The following is a 22,298-nucleotide window of genomic DNA, read 5'->3' on the forward strand; positions in this document are numbered from 1 at the left end:
ATATCGTCTAACAATGTATATTGTTACAATGATATATTACATTTTGTATATATGTGTGTGAATATGATTTTTTTCGCAAGCGTAATGTATTTTACATCTGTCAAAAAAATAAAGGGCTTAAATTCTATCTATACGAGACATCCAAAAAAGAATATAAATACTGAAATAAAATTTAAAGCAGGACATTTTTTGAATAAAAAATAATATTTAGATCCCCCTTTTATACACCTTCTATAAATATATGAGAATATCTCTAAAAATTTAAGAGAAAAAGTATTACAAAAAATAATCGATATAAGTTTATTATTCTATTAAATAGTTATGAATTATTATAAGTTCATACACAAAGAGAATTTTCTTTTAGAATTTACCCTGAAAATCATGGTAATCGTGAGACTATATATTTATCACAATAAAAATATCTATTACAATAAAATATAAAATATGTTTGATTAATTTTACCATGCAGTTTAGTAAAATTAATCAAACATGTTTTATATTTTATTGTGATAGATATTAATCAGAGAAATTCTCATAAAATTCTTTCCATACCATATTGTCCCACGATTACCATGATTTTCAGGGTAAATTCTAAGAAAAAATTCTCTCAGTGTATTTTTTCTTCAACGCATATTATATATAATTTAATATATGTTACGTTTTTATTTCAGGTTTACACATAATTCGGCGAAAGGATCCTATCACTCTGTCACCAGCGATGAGCGCTCCTCCACCGAACACCGAACCGCACGGTGCACGATCAGCGATGAAATGAGGGAGCGAGTCTCGTCGACCGGGCGCAGCGGCTGGTCGGTCGGCGGCGACCGAGCGCGGCCGAGGTTAGCCGAGCGCGAGCGAAGCGCCACGTCGCGGCGGAGCCGTTCCGAAGTATAGTCAGTTTATTCTGAACCGGCGCGCGAGGTACACGCTAACGAATCTCGGTCTCCGCGAGCGCGCCTCCACCGCGCATCGTCGCCGTTGTCGACGATACCTTCGTGTCGTCTCCCTCGATCTATCTTTGAACAGGAAACGTCGCGTGTTCCGCGACACGTGTAAAGTTTGTGCAAAAAACCGTTCGAAGAAGAAAGGGAGAGCGCGCTTGCTTTCCTCTCTGTGTATTTTGTTTCCGAAAATTGTTTTGAAAATCGCGCGTGTTCGAAAGCCGCGAAGAAGTTACGTCGCGACAGAGAAGTGAACGCTCCGAACAGATCAAAGTATCGTGATTCATTACCGATTCAGTTCGTTCTCCGACATTTTCCTCGTATTATTTATCGTGTTATTTTCCCCCTTCTGCTTCTCTCTCTCTCTCTGCTTCTGTCTCGCTTCTCCCTCGCGCTTTACTCGATCCTCCTTGTATCTCTCTCTCTCTCTCTTCCTCTCTTTTCCTACATCTTTTCTCGCCCTTTCTTCCTCTCTCGTCCTCACCGACGTCGTCTCGTGGGGTCAGTGCCTGGTGCCTGCTCGATCGAATCCTGAGCAGGAACATACCGGTGAAAGAGAAGGACGATCTCTCTCTCTCTCCCTCGAAAGAGAGAGAGACTGTGATCATCGCAACGATCACGCGCGCGCATGCATATCCCGCCATTTTTCGCCAAAGATCGCTTTGAAGTTGTCCGTTTTTCGCGCTACGCGAGGGTAATAACGACGATGTAACGGCGACGATAAAGTGTACGCGGGATCGCGGGATCGATATCAACGAGTTATTGATTATTACGCGCGTCTCTCTCGGACCTGGTTCGCGTCTTCGGTGCAGGAAACTCGCGCGTTTCTTATCACGCCGTTCTTAGTATCGCTCCCTTTTTTTGTCCGTCCCATCCAATCCTTCTTTCTCGTCGCATCACTCTCCATCTTCCTTCTTCTCTTTCTCTCTCTCTCTCTCTCTCTCTCTTTCTTGTATATTCGAACGCGTGCACTTGGTGCGCTCTCTCTCTCTCTCTCTCTCTCTCTCTCTCTCTCTCTCTCTCTCTCTCTCTCTCTCTCTCTCTCACACACACTCTCTCACTCTCTCTCTCTCACACACACTCTCTCACTCTCTCTCTCTCTTACTGTCACTATTTCCGTCTTCCTCGCGCTTGACTCCTTCGTGATTGCAGTTGGCCGTCTCGCTCGCTCGCGTTGCGTGTTTTCTCGCGAACGAATACGAGAAAAAGGAGAATCTCGGCGCGCGAGTGATACCGCCGCGTGAGAGAAAGACGCACGTCGCCTGTGAAAGAGCTCGAACTAGTCGCGAGTTTGTGTTTTTGTTTATGCGGGACGGACTCTTGTGCACCGGTAACTACGCACTGCACTGCATCGCTACACGGAGGAAGTTGGCGAGAAGTGGACGCGCCTCCGAAGGACGATTCGTCGCTGGAGGTGTTCGAGAAAAAGGTGAGTCGACTCTTTCATATTAGCGTTTAATGTATTCCGGTGAAAAAAAGCGCGTTTTTCGCGCTGAAATTGAAAATGCAAACTCATGAAAGGAAAAATATTTTTTCTAATTTTTGTGCGATTTAAAATAGAACAATCTTTTATAAGAAAACAAAATAAAGTATCAAGAGAAAAAGTAAGAATCTAATTGATAAATTAAATATTAAATAAATTAATCGAATGCGCTATTTTCAAGCAGGATTTAGACGAAATATATTCGCGTGTAAAAGAAATAACAAATAACGACTTTGAATATGTATTTTTGTATATACATAGAATGATTTCTGATAAAAAATAATAAATAAAATTGTATCGAGAGAAAAAGTAAGAATCTAATTGACAAATTGAAATATATTTTATGAGTTTGCTTGTAATTCGATTAATCGAATGCGCTATTTCAAGGATTTCGACGAAATATATTCGCGTATAAAAGAAATAACGAACTTTGAATATGTATTTTTATATATACATGGGATGATTTCTGATAAAAAAAATAATAAATAAAATTGTATCGAGAGAAAAAGTAAGAATCTAATTGACAAATTGAAATATATTTTATAAGTTTGCTTGTAATTCGATTAATCGAGTGCTCCATTTTCAAGCAGGATTTATTGTTAGACGGAATACATATATTCGCGTATAAAATAAATAACGAATTATGACTTTGAATATGTATTTTTATGTGGACGCCGAATGTGTATATCGGCGTACGTGAAGTATACATATATGTATATCGGCGTACGTGAAGTATACAAAATAATATAATATGCGAAAAAAATTATTATTTGTTATTCGCGAATGCATTTTGCCTAACACTCGCCTCAGGCGAGTTGATTCATTGTGGCGATCAGTATTGTCGACTTGAACATACAACATTGTCGCGTACGTTTGTCACGCAAATATTGAGAACATAGAATATGACTTTGCTACTATTGTTACTATTACATTGAATGTAACGCATTATGCTCTAAGTTGCATTCACAACTCGTACATTCCTTCACTTTAGCAATAAAAAAGGTGAGCTTTTTTCTAACATTTTCCACAATTTTTATTATTAATTATAGATATTATATATTTGTGTTTTATTAAAATTTATTTTCGAAAAAGTCAAGTGTCTTGTATTAAGATTTAACGATTCATCGATCTGTGATAATATTCTAAAGTTTAAAATTGAATTTGATAATTCTAATATATACGCGAATATATATATATATATTTTTATATTTTTATCACTATATAGACTGCGTGATTTTTGTATGTTATTTGTTAGGAGCTTTGTTATTTTTTTTTCGTATAAATATTAACACGAGAATTTTCTATATTTAGAACAATATTTAAAATTACGTTCCTTTTTCATATAAAAGCCGTACATTTATGCAGGGTACATTTTAACATGCATTAAAACAAGCACGTGCTTTTACGCTTGTTGCATAACAATACTTAGCAGGTTGCTAAAAAGCACGCGTTGCGCGGTCGTTTCTTGATTATGAATGAACTTACGTATATCGGGAGTGGATTTAATTACGAGCACATTAGATAGAATTTATCGCATTGCTGGCATTTTGCCGCAGCATTTCCGCGAAACGGGCAATTCGCTTTGTAAAGTGAACGAATACGGAATGGAGGCACATTAATAAATGAATAAAACGACTATTAAGAGCACACACAGTGTGTGTATCGCGCATTAATAAAATAATAGCCGTGGATAAATTAATAGATACGTGTTTTCCTCCCTTTCATTATATTCCGCAATTATCTCTAAACACTGATAAAACTGTTCGAATGAATTTTTTTACGTTTACAAAGACTTATAAATGTAAACTTTAATTCTCTTGATGCACTTCGATTTTATATACGAGTTTGTTTTATTAGCTTTACAAATATCTAATCCATTGTTATATTCATATAAAAAGCATCTTTAATAGAATATAATTTCAAAGATGTCTTAAGATCATATGTATTTATCTAGAAAAAAACTTCAAGTTTTCTCCCTCTATTTAATATACATATAATTAAACCTTCAATTATTTTTCTCGTGAGATTTAATTTATTAAACAAATCTAAAAAGAAGTTTTACTCTATATTTAACAAAATTTCTTTTTAAGAGAGCAAAATCGATTTTAAGTTAATTGAATGATTATTTTTGCATTTTATTTACGAAATTTTATTTGTCAACTGTTAGATTTTTGTTATTAAGTAACATCGTAATTAAAGTAGTGGTCAAACTTTTTGTAGAGGCAATATTGAATTAGAAAAATTTATTTATTCTCATGAGATTTAATTTATTAAATAAATTTATTAATTTATAAAATAAATTAAAAAAGTTTTACTATATATTTAACACAATTTTTTTTAAGAGAGCAAAATCGATTTTAAATTAATCGAATGATTAATTATTTTTACATCTTATTTACGAAACTTTATTTGTCAACTCTTGGATTTTCGTTAGTAGTTAAACAACGTCGTAATTAAAGTAATGGTTAAACTTTTTATGGAGGTAATATTGAATTGAAAAATTTATGAGAGAAGAATACACACACGCGTGTTCGTTGATTCTCATTTCCCGGGACGCTCCGTGTATAAGTAATCGTTATTCAACGGTGGACTCGACGTAATGGCGTAGGGCATGATAAATTAGATGGCTGTAATGCAAATTGCGCCAGGCGGTTTTCTATGAATGAATACGCACATACTGTACGTTGAACTTTAATTTACTCGCGAGCGAATTTACTCGCGAAAGATAAGGCGGAGGAGAGGAGTGCATTATTACGATTGCATCTAGCGAAAGAGAGGGCATGTGGGGGAAAGGGAGAGGTCACAATATTTTTCCTACGTTATGTAGATGGATTGTCCGACGTTTATCAATCGACCTTTGTTATTGCAAAAGTCGACACTGAGCGTTCATACTTACAATTAGTATGTATAGTACAATATACATATGTAGAAACAATTCTCTGTTGTCTTCTCATTCTTTTTCATTAGATCATTAAATATTATATTTCGAGAGTTCCGTCTCAATTTAATTCATAATGGAAGCAACAATTATTATATTTTACACTAATTTTCCAGAACAACAAATGTGTATTAAAATCTTTCTACTCTACTCATTTTTTATGCTACTTTTAAAAAGATTTCCAAACATACGTTTTCTCGAACGAACATGCCCTGAGTGATTTATTAACAGTTGCGAGTCTCTGAAGCGTAAATTTTGTCATTTTCAAATGAAAATTCGCAGTTTATTTGTTTCCGCGAGTTCGCGCGATTCGTGTCGGGCTTTTGCTTTTTATCGCGGAAAAACAAATGCGAGAAGGCGGCCTTATCTCGGAAGCCGCTCGGAAGCTTGTTCTCATAAGAACGAAAAACAACTTTAACGTTTGTTTTCAACTGTTGAAAAGACGCCTGTCATTGGAAATTTTACTCTAATTTTTATCTAATCACATATATTTCTCCTTTCACTGCGGTTTTAAAAAATTGAAGAAGTTTCGATGAATTTTTCCTGGTAATATTCGCGATAAATAAAACTTTCTCCTATCAATGCAATTATTTTTTTTAAATTTATTTTCACCTTTGAATATAAACGATGAAAATTGCGTTATGAATGTTTTTGCCAACGATTAAAACTGAATAATTTATTTCCCAGTAATATTTAACGTCAGCTCGATATATCGTATTAATTACGAATTAGACAATTATTTTGCCTTACAAAGTATGAAATTGGAATTAATTTTTCATTTAATGTTATTGTTACTTGTATATTTTTATTTTATATATATATATCTCAAGTATGTATGCACATATGCATGCATACATTAACATTATTTATTTTAATAATTCCTGGTTTTAATTGTTTTAACAGGAAATTATGTTAATTTGAAGTATTCGTGTGATTAAGTAATGAGAAAGTAAAATATTGCGACTAGAAACTAACATAATTAACTACTTATCAAGCTGTCGTTATTTTTTTCACTTATTCATATTTCTTTGTCAACAGAATTTTTTTCTGTATGAATGTTGTCGATATCTACGTCGATGTAATTTCAAAAGTGATTCAATTTATATTGTGGCTTCTTGTGAACGAATCAAACATTCATGTCCCTGACATGACGTGAAAGGATTATGTTTGCCTGCTGCGTTTCTGTTGGAAATTCCTAACGAAAATGCATCTCTCTCGAAGGATTGAGAAAGCTACATATGTTATTCGTCGCGTTATGGCTTCTATATACTCAAAAATATTTTTCTTGATTTATTTACTCTAAAAATGTGTGTATATATAACTTTATTTTTTATTTATTTATATTTTTATAATATTAGTATTACTTAATTATATTAGTTTCTTTATTTATTTAATATTTTAAAGTTATATTAATATGTCTTTATTTAATTTATATTTATATTTTTTATTGGAATATTAAGAAAAATATATTTTATTTCTTTTTTCAAGAAAGATTAGTCTAATATTAACTTGCAAACAATTTTTCAATAGAGAGTCAAGTATATAAACTCACAAAAGTTGTGCACAATAGAAAATATTTTTTTAAATGTCCGAAAAAGTTTAGTATGCTATCTGCTTAATTAAAAGACTGATCCGCTGGTTAGTATTGATTTATCAGTTAATTTTAAAATTAAACTATATTAGATTCATTAGATATTGATTAATGTAGATATAATGTGTGTATATAGTGTATAATTCATAAATTAATATATTTAAATAGTAAATATATTAGCATAAAAACTTGTTTGCTTTTCAATATTATGAAATAATCGAAGTGATTTGCACAAGAATATATATAGGAATATATAAACTATAAACTGTTGGGGATTCTTTTACTAATTTAATAGTACAAAAATAGTACGTAAAATAATTTAATAGTATATTTAATCAAGAAAGTAAGAAATGAGAGTCGACGCGAGTAAATAGGGCGCATATTTTTTATTGTGAATAAAAAATATAAATTATAAGTATTAATACAAATTAGCGTACATTTCTCGGTCTTTTTTTGCACCATTTTCAGCGCAGTTATAATAAGAAACGTAATAATTAACAGAGATTATATAAATAAATTAAACGTAATCAAACGAATAAAAAAAATTATTGTTAATATAAAGAATAATATTGAAGTCTCTTACATCATCAAAAACAATAGCGAATTCAAATGTATAGCTTCAAATAGAATATCGTAAGGAAAAGCACAATTTGATGAAAACGATTAAAATAAATTAAACGTGAATTAAACGTGAGAGACAAATGATTCATTTATCTCTCGAAATTTCATCTCGAGAAACGTCCTTCTCTAGTATATAACACGTCTTATTACTCTGTTTGCGCATACTTATTCACGTGTAATTTATTTTAATCATGTTCATCGAGTGGTGTTTTTTACGATAATCTATTTGCATTACGATCATCTATTTATATCTTTAAATCGAGTGTTTCCTGTATGAAAATGCACATGTAACGAAGCCTCAGCTGATTTTTTTACTTCTCTTGTTTTCTGACCTGCCAAACGGAAAGCGACATATTTCGAAGATGCCTGTAGGCCTATTCTGTAACTCGTAACGACGATGTCGCTATCGTTAACGTATCGTTACTCATATATTTTCATATGTCAAAATAGATGCGCGACACGTGCGTTATCGATAGCGACATCGTCGTTACGAGTTACAAAATAGGGCCCCTGGTGTATTTTTTTAAAGTTATATTTTTGAATTCGCTGTTGCTCTTGATGAGAGACTTTAATTATTCTTTACATTAACAATTTTTTTTTATTCGTTTGATTGCATTGCGAATTTATTTATGTAATCTCTGTTAATTATTACGTTTCTTATTATATAATTGCGCTGGAAATGGTTCACAAAAGGGACTGAAACGTACATTAATTATACTTACGACTTATATTTTTGATTCACAATAAAGTGTTTTACTTCCTTCGCCTTATTGTCATTTTTCACTTCTCTTTGATTATATTTCAGAAGAGCCTTCATAATTATATTGTACAATTTAATGTTTTGTATATATTATCTTTTACTGAGAATTGTGCTATAAGGTGATAAATTATCGCGAATTTAATGTGTAAATTTCGAGCTGTCTATGTTGACAATTTATCGCTGAGTCCGCGTCGAGCGTCTTCATCAGTAAAACAATCTGTCATGGCTGGCGAGTTAGACGAAAGCCGCATTAGTCGGTCGCATCTGTCAATAATTATTATCAGGCACGCAGTGCGTACGTCGTGTTTCGCGCACGTCGCAGACGACCGCTGCATGCGCGTTATCCGAGAGAACACAAGGCGAGTGATATCAACGACCCGTAGATACGACGCGAGAGACAGGAGGAAACGGAGAAAGTCTCTTCGTAGAGAGAAAGAGAAAAAGGGAGAAAGAGGGACGACTATAGCACTTTTCGGAAACTTAATCGTAATTGCGTCTCGCTCGCGAATAATAAAGCCACGATAATTTATATTGAAAGATTACTTTAGATAAATTATGATAAATTAATATAAAACTCGGCCAAGAGAAATATAACTTAAATAATTGCGTATGAGATATTTACACTAATGCAATGACTTTTTAGTTAAAGAGATGTAATAAAATAAAATAAATGTAATTGAGAAATATTTAGTACGCCAATTAATAATTTACTAATTAGTGAATTATTGAGTGCTTTTCAATTACATATATATTTTACTTTATTGCATCTATTTTACTAGCATCACTGATAGAAAAAAATATTAATAACTATTCAGTTATTATTTTTTTTCATGATTTTACTTCATTCAAACTTTATTAATACTATTTAAATTCCTGTGGACTTTGCACTTCCATTAAGAGAAATCTAATTTTATGTACGGCATAATCAAATGTTAATTTATTAATCTCGAATTTTTTTATTGATTCCGAATTTATTAAACTGAATTTTTTTCTCATTACGAAGCAAATACGTAATATATTTTTTTAAATAATATGTATGATTATCATCTAAAGATCTAATAGAAAATATTGTCTTTAATCACAATATTTAAGCATTGATAATTCTCTAGAGTTATATACGATCGATAAATTGAATTAAGGTTTAGAGGAAAGCAAACGGATAATAAAAATCTTCCTCTTCAGTTAATCTTAATAGAACTTGTTTGGAAAACTTTAGTCTTTGCGAGAGATCGCATTACCCTTCCGAAGAGTTACTACGAGCTCTAAATTAATTTCGTCGATAAGAGAAAGAGGCTGTAGTCACGCAAACTGTCTCCTCAATTTGCTTGATATATGTTCCAATAGTGGCGACTTTTTTATTTAACTTTCACGCTTTGCATTTTGTCGCTTCGAAAATGCCGATCAAATATCATTTTGAGCAGTGACGTTTTTGAAATCATATGATGCATGTTCTGTAATGATACCGAAAATTTGCATCGAATAATTATTTTAACATCTAATTTTCGATTAAGATTGTTTATAAAAAATTATAGAAAAAGTAATGATGCGTGTCGAAACAAAATATTAATCTAATAAGCTTAGAGACTCTTTAGATATAAAAACATCTCACAAAACGATCCAATAATTTAAAAGTGAGAGTATCGGTTGATTTTAATAGACTTAGATCGGTGGATATAGCGAAATAATTTCGCAATTTCATAAATTTGCCACAAAATTCAAATTGAATCGCTTGAAGATATAATAGTTTCGTAACACAGCACTTTTATTTGCAACCATCTCGTAAAGTTTGCTCTAGTAATTTGACGCTGATTCGTATAAGAAGATATAAGCGACAGTAGTAGATAACAATAATAATTATATTTGCATGCGTAATCTTGATGAAAAATATATCTTTACGATTATAGGCATTTGAGGTTCTTTCGTTAATCAGGACGACAATTAAACATACCATTATTTGCGCACACATAATTGCATAAATGCCAATTATGTAATTATCAATAATGATAAAGACGCGCAATGTACATATGAAACGCTTCGGAGCCAACAATTCATATGTGCGATAAGATCTTGAACTTCGCGCTTCTCGAACCAGCATCAGAATTTCGAACGTGTTTTCTACATTTAATTCACACTTTCCTTGTTAATTTTCCTTAAAGCATTCATCGATCAATATATAGGAATAAACGAGAGAGAGAGAGAGAGTTTTTCCTGCTATTATTGATTTATTATTATCTTTTAATATCGATCTATTATTAAATGTGTGAAATTTATTTTTTAATGATGTCTTGAATTTTGCCGGTGATATAAAACATGAAAAATAGCATCGATCGAAATAAAGATAATAATGCATCGGTTATCTAAATATATCTTTTGTTTGATGAGATTACTAATTATCATTTTTAGGATATATTAGCAGCTTAGCTTTTTATAGTTATTGTGAAATAAATGCTCTCTTTATTCTATCAAATGTATCAGATGAGAAATACCGCCATATTTTGCGGTCCCTAAATTTGATAAAATTATATTAATCTGATATTATTTCTTTTCTCTCTCTTATCTTAAATATAAAGATTATTTAAAAGGTTAAAGAGTTTTATAATAGAAAACATTTTAAAAAATTTCTTTGCGAGTTTTTCGCGGTTCTTGGTTCTAAATTAATTTTTATAGTTTTTAGTATTTCCTAACTTGATTGATGAGAAAACACGGAAGTTTAAGTTTAACCTCTGACTCGCGTCAGCAAGTTTCCGATCGCGAATAAAAAGAAGAAATAGGAGAGGAAAAATAAAAGACTGCCGTCGATTTGATCCGACCCCGGAGATGACTCGTCTACTTAATGACGCTAGTTAGTGCGATTTGTAGTTAGAACGATGAATTGTATGCATGTGAGTTACGAGAGCATCGTTACTTTGAAAATCCACCTTGCATACGGCGTATGTAAATATTTGCGAAATTCGATTTCCGCGATCATTCCGTTTTGAACTCCACTCGTAATCACTGCGAACATTATGACGATCCTTCTACGTTGTAGTCGGAAGCCTCTTATATTATCGTATATCTTATTGTACGGAAGGTAGCTAAATATTTGCCGTTTCCGACACCCGTGAATATTCCTGCTTGCAGCCCGCCGGTACTTAGCGTGAATGCTTTGTGCATGTTCATTATAAACTATAAACGATCGTGCTTTCAAACTGTTGCATTTATAATATCTCCATTTATAGTATATCTTCGATTTAATCGCTGTACTACGTCTTCTCGTTCATCTTCATTACTATTTAAAAAGTAATTTTTTTTTAAATTTGTGCCGCACATTATAAAGCATATTTGTGCATTGAAAAAAAAAAAAAAAAAAAATGTGTTAACTTAACTAAATTATTCAACTTAAATATTATTTTGTTAACTGAACATATAGAAATATTTAAATTAAATATAACATACTAAATCTAACAAAACGTATATTTGACTTAAATACTAATATTCATATAATTACAAATAACTCTGATATATTAGCGAGTGTCTTATGCCAAAGTCGGATGTCAGATTTTTTTCTCAAAACATATAGTTTTTGCGGCTCAATTCGTAAACGAAATTATTATTATTACAAGCAACCATAGCGAAGTATTATAATATTTCTTTCCTATCGAAAATTAAATTTATTATTAAAGAGTGAAATGCATTTATAAAAATCTAAATCGAGTTAATTTATGTATATACGTTAAAGTTTTCTAATAGATGAGTGATATTTTTTCAAATCTAAACAATATTTAGATAAGATTAAAATGGTTAATACTAATTGCATTTCTTTTATTTTAAATATATTTATATATAATAGCAATTACATCTCAGGCTTTTATAAACTTTCTTTAGTTTTTATTTTTCTATATATTTTATTTTTATATAAGAGTATTTTATTTAGTTTTCAGAGTATATACATTAAAACTTGTTAAAACTTGATTATATTTTTAAAATTAAATTTTAAAATTAAATTTAATTAAATTTAATTAAATTTTTCTTAATTAAATTTTAAATGTTGATATAGACGGGATGTGTGTATAAAAAGAAAAAAATTCAAGGTTTATTTTAGTGATTCACTTAAATAAACATGCTCAGTGAACATCAAATCAATTTGAGTTAAAAGTTGATTTTTGAATTTGATATAAAGTAGATGACTTAGCTTTTATTCATCGTGTGTATATGATGTTAAAACAAGAAAAGAATATGTGACAGATTTTCATTTTAATGTTTGCAAAAAATATTCTACATAATTTCCTTTTCCATTTGCATGTTTTACATTTTCCTATTATAGAACTCGTGTGTACTTTTACAAAAATTCTTGAATATCTTCGAATCATTTCACATGTATCTTGAATTCGCTATCAAAGTGATGATGATAATGATGTTAATCATTAAAGTGAGAATGTGTAAAATATTTTTTTATTTACATCGCGATAAATAGAAACCAGGGAATTATTAATTTTATTAAAATAAAAAATCTGCTTTTAAATCTGACAAAGTTAATTTTTTGGACTTACAATTAGATTCACTAAACATTTCTTCCCCATTGAATATTATCTTGAATTCTGAATTCTTTTTCTAGACACTCCATATATTAGTAGAAGTAATATGTAGAAATATTAAATATAAATATGTAATTTTTTCACTCTTCTTTTAGCACTAGGTTTTTTATCTGCTAAGAAATGATTCTTGCAACTATCATTGTCACTTCTCTCTTGTCACTTATTACTGCCGCTAAACATAGGTAATTTCTTGTTAAAAGAACAAGTAAATATTAAAGCAAGCAAGTAAAGAGCAAGTAAATATTGAATTCAAATGCTTACGTGTTTATAATTCTTCTTTTAACTTTGATATTTTTGGATGTTTTTATGACACAATTTGTGATTTATAAATTTAAGAATTACGAAGCATAAGTTTCAATTACAAAAATTTTGGGAAAAAGTTAATTCGAAACAGAAAACGTACAAATATATCATTAGAATTTTTTTAAATATTATAAAATATATTAATATCTTAAAATGTTATCTATTAAAAATTTAATATTATAATATTGGATATATTATGTATGTGCTGAAATAACTGTTTTACAAAATTAATGTATACGTTGCATTTTTTATTTTTTTCACACTTGAACGATTTAACTCTTATTTTAATATTTGCAACAGAATTATTAATCTTATGACAGTTAATGACATACATATAATGTGTGATATCAATTACGTAATATAATAATAATAATAATAATTATATATATTTATAAATACATTTATAAATATTACATACATTTATAAATATATATACATATATATATTTGCACTTCGTAGAATTGATCGTTTAAATATCTGCAAGTTCTAACACATTTCGATATATAAATACGTATATTATATACAAATATGTTACATGCATATTGTATACATATAATGCGCGATATACATATTCGTATGAACAGAGCATCTATATCGGGATGTTTTACGGTAAATCTTATCGATCGCGCGAAACGTCCCCTCTTTTCTGCCCCGACGAATATCGTAACTCCTGGTTAATGGACATCGTCAACAACGATTAGTTGCTAGTCTGCGGCGCAAAACGATTTGGACGGATTTCAGAAATGCGTCTGGCGGAGGCGCGCCGGTTTTATCGTCTACCGATGGCTTTGTCCGCGCTTGATCCACACAAACGGTGCTTAATCGACATGCTTTAGCCGCCTCTGCGTTCACAAATAGAAACGAAAAGAGCTTTTGTGTGTGACAGATTATTTTTATTTTCTTTTTCATCTTGCTTTCTGCTTCTTGTTTTCATATCGAGCTACTGAACAAAGTCAGCGAGGTATAAGATAGCTGCATATGTTTTTCTTTAATAATTTTCTTTGACAACGCAGTATTCTTTATAGTTAGATAAGCCTAATGGAGAAAATGGGTGATATTTTACTTTTATACTCGAATTTTTGTTTAGGTTACGATAAGCTTTAAGCTGATTCGTCGATAAAATAAAGCAATTAGTAAGTAGTGTAGTCACGTTAATCAGCTTTGCAATTAGTTCGATATATTTTTATAGTAAAAGGACTTTCCTATTTAACATTTGCTTGAATCATTTTGCATTTTGTCGGATCGAGAGAGTGCCACTCAAATAAAATATTATTTTGAATATATGTATATACATATATATGTATATGTATATATTTTATTGTTTAAATATTACGAAATTATTGTTACTATATAAGCAGGCATTAATACAAACGGCATATAAAAATTTCTTTTATTGACAATTTGGTATATCAAAAGTGGGATGTCACAATCGCAGAGATACATAAGAGTTTGAGTTGAGATTGTAAGATTGTTTTTACGTGTGATGCTTGGAGTTTAAAAATAAAAAAATTAATATTTCGCATTTTTTAAATTTAATATTTAGTAATTGCATCAAAGCACATACATAGACTTAACATTGAAAGTGTGTTATTTATTGAATTCTAAATTCGACATGAATATTTTTACATCTAACATTATTTTTAAAATTTTTTTTCTAAATAAGTAAAAAAAATTAATATTGCAATTTGTACTTTTGATTATGTATGATAGATGATTAGATTCGAAACATGGTACAGAAATGTTAGTTTTTGCATTATGTTAATTTTGTATATAATAATATTATTCCGTGTTTTTTTATTATTTTGTCAATAATATTATATACGATATTATTACATATAATATATAATATATATTATATATTATTATATATAATATTTTTTATATAAAGATATATTAATTCGCATATATAATATATCAAATTATATAAAATAAGCATTGAATTAATATTATTAAAATTTACATTAAAGTAATAAATTGTACATTATAATGTTTTTTTATTTTATATTTAGTTGTCTCGTCACACTATCGTATTAGCGCTTAATGATATGTTTTCATGGTTAATTTAGAATCGATTTTTTTCTCTGTGTGAAAAAGTTCAGATATCAAGTTTTTGAGTAATTAGCAGTTGAAAACAAGGATCTTTTTATAAATCTAGTTTCAATGGTGGAAATAAAAAATGTTTTTAATTTTAAATACTGTTCTTTAAAAAAAAAAAATTTTTGAATTCAAGTTTTATAGATATACATATAATGTTAAAAAGAAGAGCACTTCCTTTGTACGCGTAAGAAAAATAATTTTGTTTTTTAATTTATATGTATATATATATATTTAAAATAAAAAATATATTGTATATAATATTATCATTAATATACATATATACATATACATATATAAAATATGTACATATACATATATTAGTATATATATGTATGTATATATAGCAACATATATGTTTATACATATATGTATATGTATATAATATATGTATATATATTATATACTTATAATATTATTTTATACACATACATATGATATTATACATCATACAATAATTTATATGTATACAATAGAATAGTTTGATGATATTTGTATAAATGTATTTATGGGAACGAATGTGTGGTGACAGTTAATAATTACGTAACATGTCATGTAGGCATCTACGTTGATCGAAATTTTTATCTTGTACATTTGAATACGAGTATACATCCCACGAGAGTCACAAGAAGTATAATCATAAAATAGTTATAAGTCTCTAGTTATAAAATATTAATAAATATATCAGAAATATTAATAATATCCAATATTTGTCAATTAAAGCGAATTTTCTATCGCGAATGGAGAAAAAGAAAAAGACGTTAGAGAGATAGAAAAAAAATAGAAAATTGCTGTCGTTTATTCGATCTGATTTTAGAGATGAATCGTCCACTTAATGGCACTATCTTGCACTTAATGCGGTCTGTAGTTAGGACCGTGGATTGTATGAATTGTTAATATGTGATTTATGAGACAATGATTACTTGCAAAATGTTCATTGCATACGGTGCATATAAATATTTGCGGACATCGATTTTTATATTGACTCTGATTCGAATTCCACAGTCGATAATTAAAAGGACTTATAAAAGCTTCACCATTATGCGGTTTGTAGTTAAGACGTTCTATTTTATGAATTACTTCTATGTGATGTAGAAGCTCTGACTTATTCGAAAAACATTGTTCGCATGTGGCGCATTTAGATATTTGCAGAATTCGGCTTCTATCGTTCTTTTGGCACGAAGTTAACTCGTAGTCGGTAATGGTCGTATGATGATGTCGCACGTGTATCTTGAAATCATGTAGATTTTTATATTTTATTTTACATTTGTTGCATATAAATATAGCCGGACTTTGAAATTTTTGGCTATCCCAGTTATATGTACTCCTGAAAGTCCAATTGCAAATAAGTGAGTTAAAATAAAGAAGCGTTTTTCCATTTGATCTTTTTCTCCTGTCGCTTGTTTGTTGAGACACTAAGGAAAATAATTTTATTTTTAAATTTATGCCATTCTAAATAAATTTATATACTGTAGCTACAAGATTATATAAAAATAAGATTTTAATAAGATAAAATTTATAATCTATAAAATTTATAATTTGTTTATGAAATTCTAGCGTTAATGTTATAATGTGTTACATACATATATTTTGATGTTCCATGATCAGATCATTGCAAAACAATCTTATACTGGTTTTTGTTCTGCTCTTTTTGTATGTTTTCTGATCGTATTTGTAATATAGTAGGTTTTCCGTCAATTATTTTATATATAAATTACTGTTGTTTGCTATCTGTGTGAAAACATCCAATTTTAAATAATTACGACCAATTCTAAATCTGACGTACATTAGCGAATTTTTTTTAATACCAGATAATAAAAAATGATGTGGATGTCATTTTTTCAAAACATAATTTCTTATGGCTTGAATGTTATAAACGAAATTGTTGTTTTTTACTATTATCAATTATAAGCAATTAGTACAAGTACAAAACTTTTTATCGACAATTTCTAATGTATTAAAGGTGGAATGGTTATATTCACAGCTATAGAAAAATCTGAATTTAGATTGTATGATTATCTTCTAAAACATGAGTAATACGAGAGTGATCGGAATCCAAAAGTAAAAAAAACCTAATATTTTTTTATTTAACACGCAAATCAGGTTATATATTTCTGTATAAAAATCGACTTTATTTTGTTGATTACATAAAAATATCTTTTTGCAATTTTTAGCATATTTTTAAAACTTATTTTTTTATAGAATATTAAATATATAAATCGTAATAACAATATATAAATCGTAAATCTAAAATATATGGAATAATATATAAAAATATATAATAATATTTAATATATAATATATAATAATATTATAAATATAAAATTTTCTTACTTTTGTAGGGCTTACGTATTTGCACGGTGTGTGTCAAAAAGCTTTTCTCACTATCGTTGTTACTTATACGCTTTTAACTTCTCGTTTCTAAGCTCTGTCAGCAATTGCCACTTGTAATTAATTTCGACTTTACAAGGGCAAATAAATATAAGTAGAAAACATTGAACTCAAATGTTTACGTGATAGCTTCTAACTATCACGCGTAATCTTGCTGTACAATTTACAGAATGTTTCATGTGCGCAATAAATCACAATTTTAAATATAAGTATTTAAATTAAACTAAAGATTTGTAATTTCAATGCATATCGATTTTTGAATACAAACAAATATTTAAATAAAGTAGTAAAAATCGTAAAGAATTTAAAAATTACCAGAATTTTTAATGATGAAAGCTCAGATAAGATGAAAAGATAATGCACGAATATATGAATATATTAAAATTATTACGAGTGTTTATATTAATTTAATTCCATAATACTGCACATTTATTTTGATAATAATTTTTGTTTAATATCTCTGCGTATCAAACTAGTATGTTACACATTGCACTTTTTATTGTATACATGCTTTGCAAAGATAACTTTTATTTAATTTTCGTATTTACAATTAATTTGTTTTCTCTCCTTTTACTCCGTGACCTAATTACCTCGAAACATAATACATATGTACGTATTTTGAGATAATTGTTACGAAAGAAAAAGAAAAAGAATTAAAAATAAATGAAAAAAATATATAAACAAATATTTTTAGCTAATTTTATGTTTATGAGTTATAAATTTAAGATGTGAATTGTAAGTTATAAAATAATTATTCAAGAAAGTTACTAAGTTATTTGGCTAATTAAGTGCAATCAAAATGCAATTTTATTCACGAGTTTATCATCGCACGAGTTACAGTGTTATATTGTTTCGCTTTTGGGAATCATAAAAAAATTAATTATCTTTATCTGTTTTAATATTAACGAAATTTTTTTTTATTTTTGTTGTGACTAAATTTTACATTCGCAACATTCTATTTGTTTGTGAGATCGCTAATTCATGGATGTAACAGTCGAGAGAAAGAGAGAGAGTGAGAGAGAAATAGGGAGGAGAGGAGAGAAGAGAAAGAGAAAACAAAAATTTTGCTTTTAATGTACATACATGCATTTATATATAGTAATTCATATTAATCGTTTTCATATATCGATCAAAATTATCAGCTATCGTACAATTGGATGCGATGTTATCATATTAGAAAAAAAAAAAAAAATAATATCGGATTTTGCAAACAAAAAGTAAAGAAAAGAGATGCGAGAAAATAATTAAAGAAGCCGCTGTCGGTTATCATCATTGATTCGAGAGATGCATCACTTATTTAATGTGATTTTTTCATTAATTCATGCAGAGCAGATGCAAGAACTAAATGATACTCAAATTCGTAATTTTTGAGATGCTGTATGAAATCAGAGTTATTTGTAAAATTCATTTTACACATTAAGCATATGAATTGTCGTGGGATTTTTTTGTCACGGGGATCATCCCGGTTTTCATTCATTTTCCTTTTTCGACTACTCTGCCCTTCACTCATAGTCTCTGCTTGTACAAACAGTATGGTTTTTTTTTATCTGTCTGAATTTGCATCACTTTGTTTGTTGGTTATTTGTCACAATTTTTTATCTGTGCGACTGGAAATAAAGATAATGTTTTTAAAACAAATAATTCTGATTTAAGATATTTTATAGAATTTTTTTATACAGTTGGGTGATTATTATTTTTTTTTCAAATATACTCTTATTTTATTTATAATTGGAATTATCACAACATTGGAGTCATCACAAACAACTGTAAATATTAACATTTTGTTCCTTTATTGATAATTTAATTTATCAAATATGAGATATCATATTCAAGAAGGTTTCATATGACTTGTAATTAATTACATACACGCTTGTCTTTTGAGACATGAGCGATCACAGACTTCTATGTATTATACTAGACTAGACCATATAAGACTTATATAGTGAAATGCGATGCAAGGGCAGTCATATCTAATTGGATAGAATTTGATATGCCGTATCTCTTGATAAGACATTGATAGTGAATATATATTTTACAGTAAAAATAAAACAGTAAAAAATATCAAGTACATATATAATACACATATAAAAATAAGAAATATGTTAATGACTTGTAGCATATTCTATATATTCTGCTCGCAATTAGACTGTTCTTGCATCATTTTTAATATCGCTGGCTTAGTGGTCTAGTATATTATAATTTACAGAAATCTATGTGAGTGACATTTAAAATCCAAAGATAAAAAAAATTTTTTAAAATAAATGTTTTGTATTGTTATTTAATTACATTTAAGAACAACTGAAGCTTTTATTGAAACTTGATTTTTTTTATTAATTTAATTTTAATTAACGATATATTTTATCAAGTAATTTTTGTCGATTAAATAAGTAAAAAAGATATTGAATTATATATAAATATTATATTCAATTTTTTTCTGACTTTTTTCTTCTACTCGCCTCTTACTTTTAATTCTTATAATAAATAGCTTTTGACACTGTTATTATCTCTTCTCAGTTATTGCTAGTAACTGCTGTTTGTTTATAGATAATTCCTACACTGTACGGGCAAGTAAATAAGTATAGAAAACGTTGAACTGAAGCGCTTAGAGATATTTATAATAACACAGATTTTTTTTCTATTTGCCGCATAACCTTGTCATATAAATAATAAACATAATATTTTCAGAATCCGCGAAATCGTAAAATTTTGATATTTAAATTAAAGCAGAACATTTAAACGACAAAAATAATAGGAAAAAAAAATAAAATTTAAAAATATATAAAATAATTTTAATGCTGTAGCATTTTTTATTAATGATAAAGTATTAATGAGCAAATCCGGAAAGCAAACAACTATTTGATTTTTAATTGCTATTGTTATTTCTTACATTTTTACAAAACATTTTTTACTTGTTTAATACTATTTTATAAAGATAATTCTTGGATTTGTAACTGCGATTATGTTCGAATAAAGTCTTTATTTTTCAACAGGGTAGTTATTTTTATTATAAAAATATTTTTTTCTTTAATTGATATTATGTGGTCTCTTAGAATTTTAGTTACTTAATTATTTAAAGTCGAATTAAACTCGCTATCATACGTGATCGAATCATTGCTCAAATTTTTATCATTGCAAATCATTAATATTTGACATTTGTTATTATATTATCTATTGCATTGCATGAATAACTTTGAACTGCATAGTACAAAGTGTCACAAATATCGAAATCCGTATCGATGTTTCATGCAAGCGAATCTGATGAGTTAATAAAATTTACAGTTAATAAACTTTACTTAACATAACTATAGCTATAACCTATAACTGTACGTATACATTCTTAAACACTTAATACATCTAGATCAATCGAAATTATGAGCTCATTGTATAATTGGGAGTAAATATCGCACAAGAGTTGCGATATCAAAAATATTAGAAAAAATATCGGAAATATAATGTTCGTTTTTACAATTATAATTTTCGATCGCGACAGGAAGAAAAAAAGATATAGGAGAGAAATGAAAAGTAATAGAAGATCCGTCCGGAGAATGAGATGCTTATTTAATAGAGGCGCAATTATCGGTAGAATTATGGTTTATATGAGATTCTTTATCGTGATTTTCGCTATTCTGTGTATTTTCAAATTGTATGTCGCGTTTGCTTGATTCCTGTCCAATTCGATCCGCGAACTCAACACCGATCTTGTTAGAAGCTGAAAAATTACAGTCTTCAGGATGTATCCATCGTGCGTGGTAGAATGTGTTCTAACGTTTCCATTTGTATTTTGCATTTGCCGCATGAAAATCTGGGAGTATGAACATGCAAATATGCATAGCGATATTTATATTCAGACAAGTTCATTTTTTCTGTAACAGACACTACAGAAAATAATTGTTTAAAATTTTCATGCTATTGCAAGTATAATATATTTTTATAGGGTGATATTAGTAAACTATACAATTTAGGAATACAATTTAAATGCAAAGATCTCGGACTGAGTCGAAGAGAGAAAAGAAGAACAATAATTATAAAATTCGAAAATTTATTATTTTGAGGAAACATATGCACACATATTTAATGTTATTTTTACTGTTAACAAACGTTAATTTAAAACTGTTGTGCATATACATTTTGTCCTTTTATTTTTTCTTTGTTTTTCTTTCTCTTCAGAAACATACATTTTATTTTACTTACTTTTTCGTCTCTTTTATTTTCTTTATTCGGTTCTAGACTTTTTCTCGTCTTCTCTATTTTTAAAATTTGTATTTTTACTATTGTTTTTTATTTTTATTCAGTTATTTAAATTAGCGTAATAACTTTTTAGCCATGTGACTCTAGAAATAGAAACAAAATTAAATTAAATATTGACAAACAATTCTTAATCATTATACATATATTAGCGAATTTTTTGTGTTGAAGTCAAATGACAGGCATTTCTTTCAACATATAAACAGTTTTTATGACATAAACAAATGTATTGTTATAACTGCAAGCGACGTATTAATATTTTTTTTTATTGAAAATTTAATTTATCGAAAGTAGGACATGTTTATGTATGATCTTTCGAAACGCGAGTGATATTTGCAGTTTAAAAGATAGAAAAAG

At 28.8% G+C, this 22,298-nt stretch overlaps 1 protein-coding gene across 2 annotated transcripts in view; it reads left to right on the forward strand.

Annotated features, from left to right (window-relative positions):
* The first annotated feature begins 811 nt into the window (after positions 1-811).
* Pde9 (phosphodiesterase 9) overlaps positions 812-22,298 on the forward strand; it is a 185,890-nt gene continuing 164,403 nt past the window's right edge. Inside the window, exons 1-2 of one of the 2 annotated variants that reach the window (XM_083036922.1) lie at positions 812-1,214; positions 2,094-2,370. The gene's annotated coding sequence lies outside the window, so the exon portion shown is untranslated. Of the gene's footprint in view, positions 2,371-22,298 lie in introns of both variants that reach the window. The other variant, XM_083036923.1, reaches the window with a different exon arrangement.

Source organism: Prenolepis imparis, unplaced genomic scaffold (assembly GCF_030444845.1).
Source record: "Prenolepis imparis isolate NDT839.2.m4 unplaced genomic scaffold, iyPreImpa1.0 SCAF_4, whole genome shotgun sequence".
Classification (NCBI taxonomy): domain Eukaryota; kingdom Metazoa; phylum Arthropoda; class Insecta; order Hymenoptera; family Formicidae; genus Prenolepis; species Prenolepis imparis.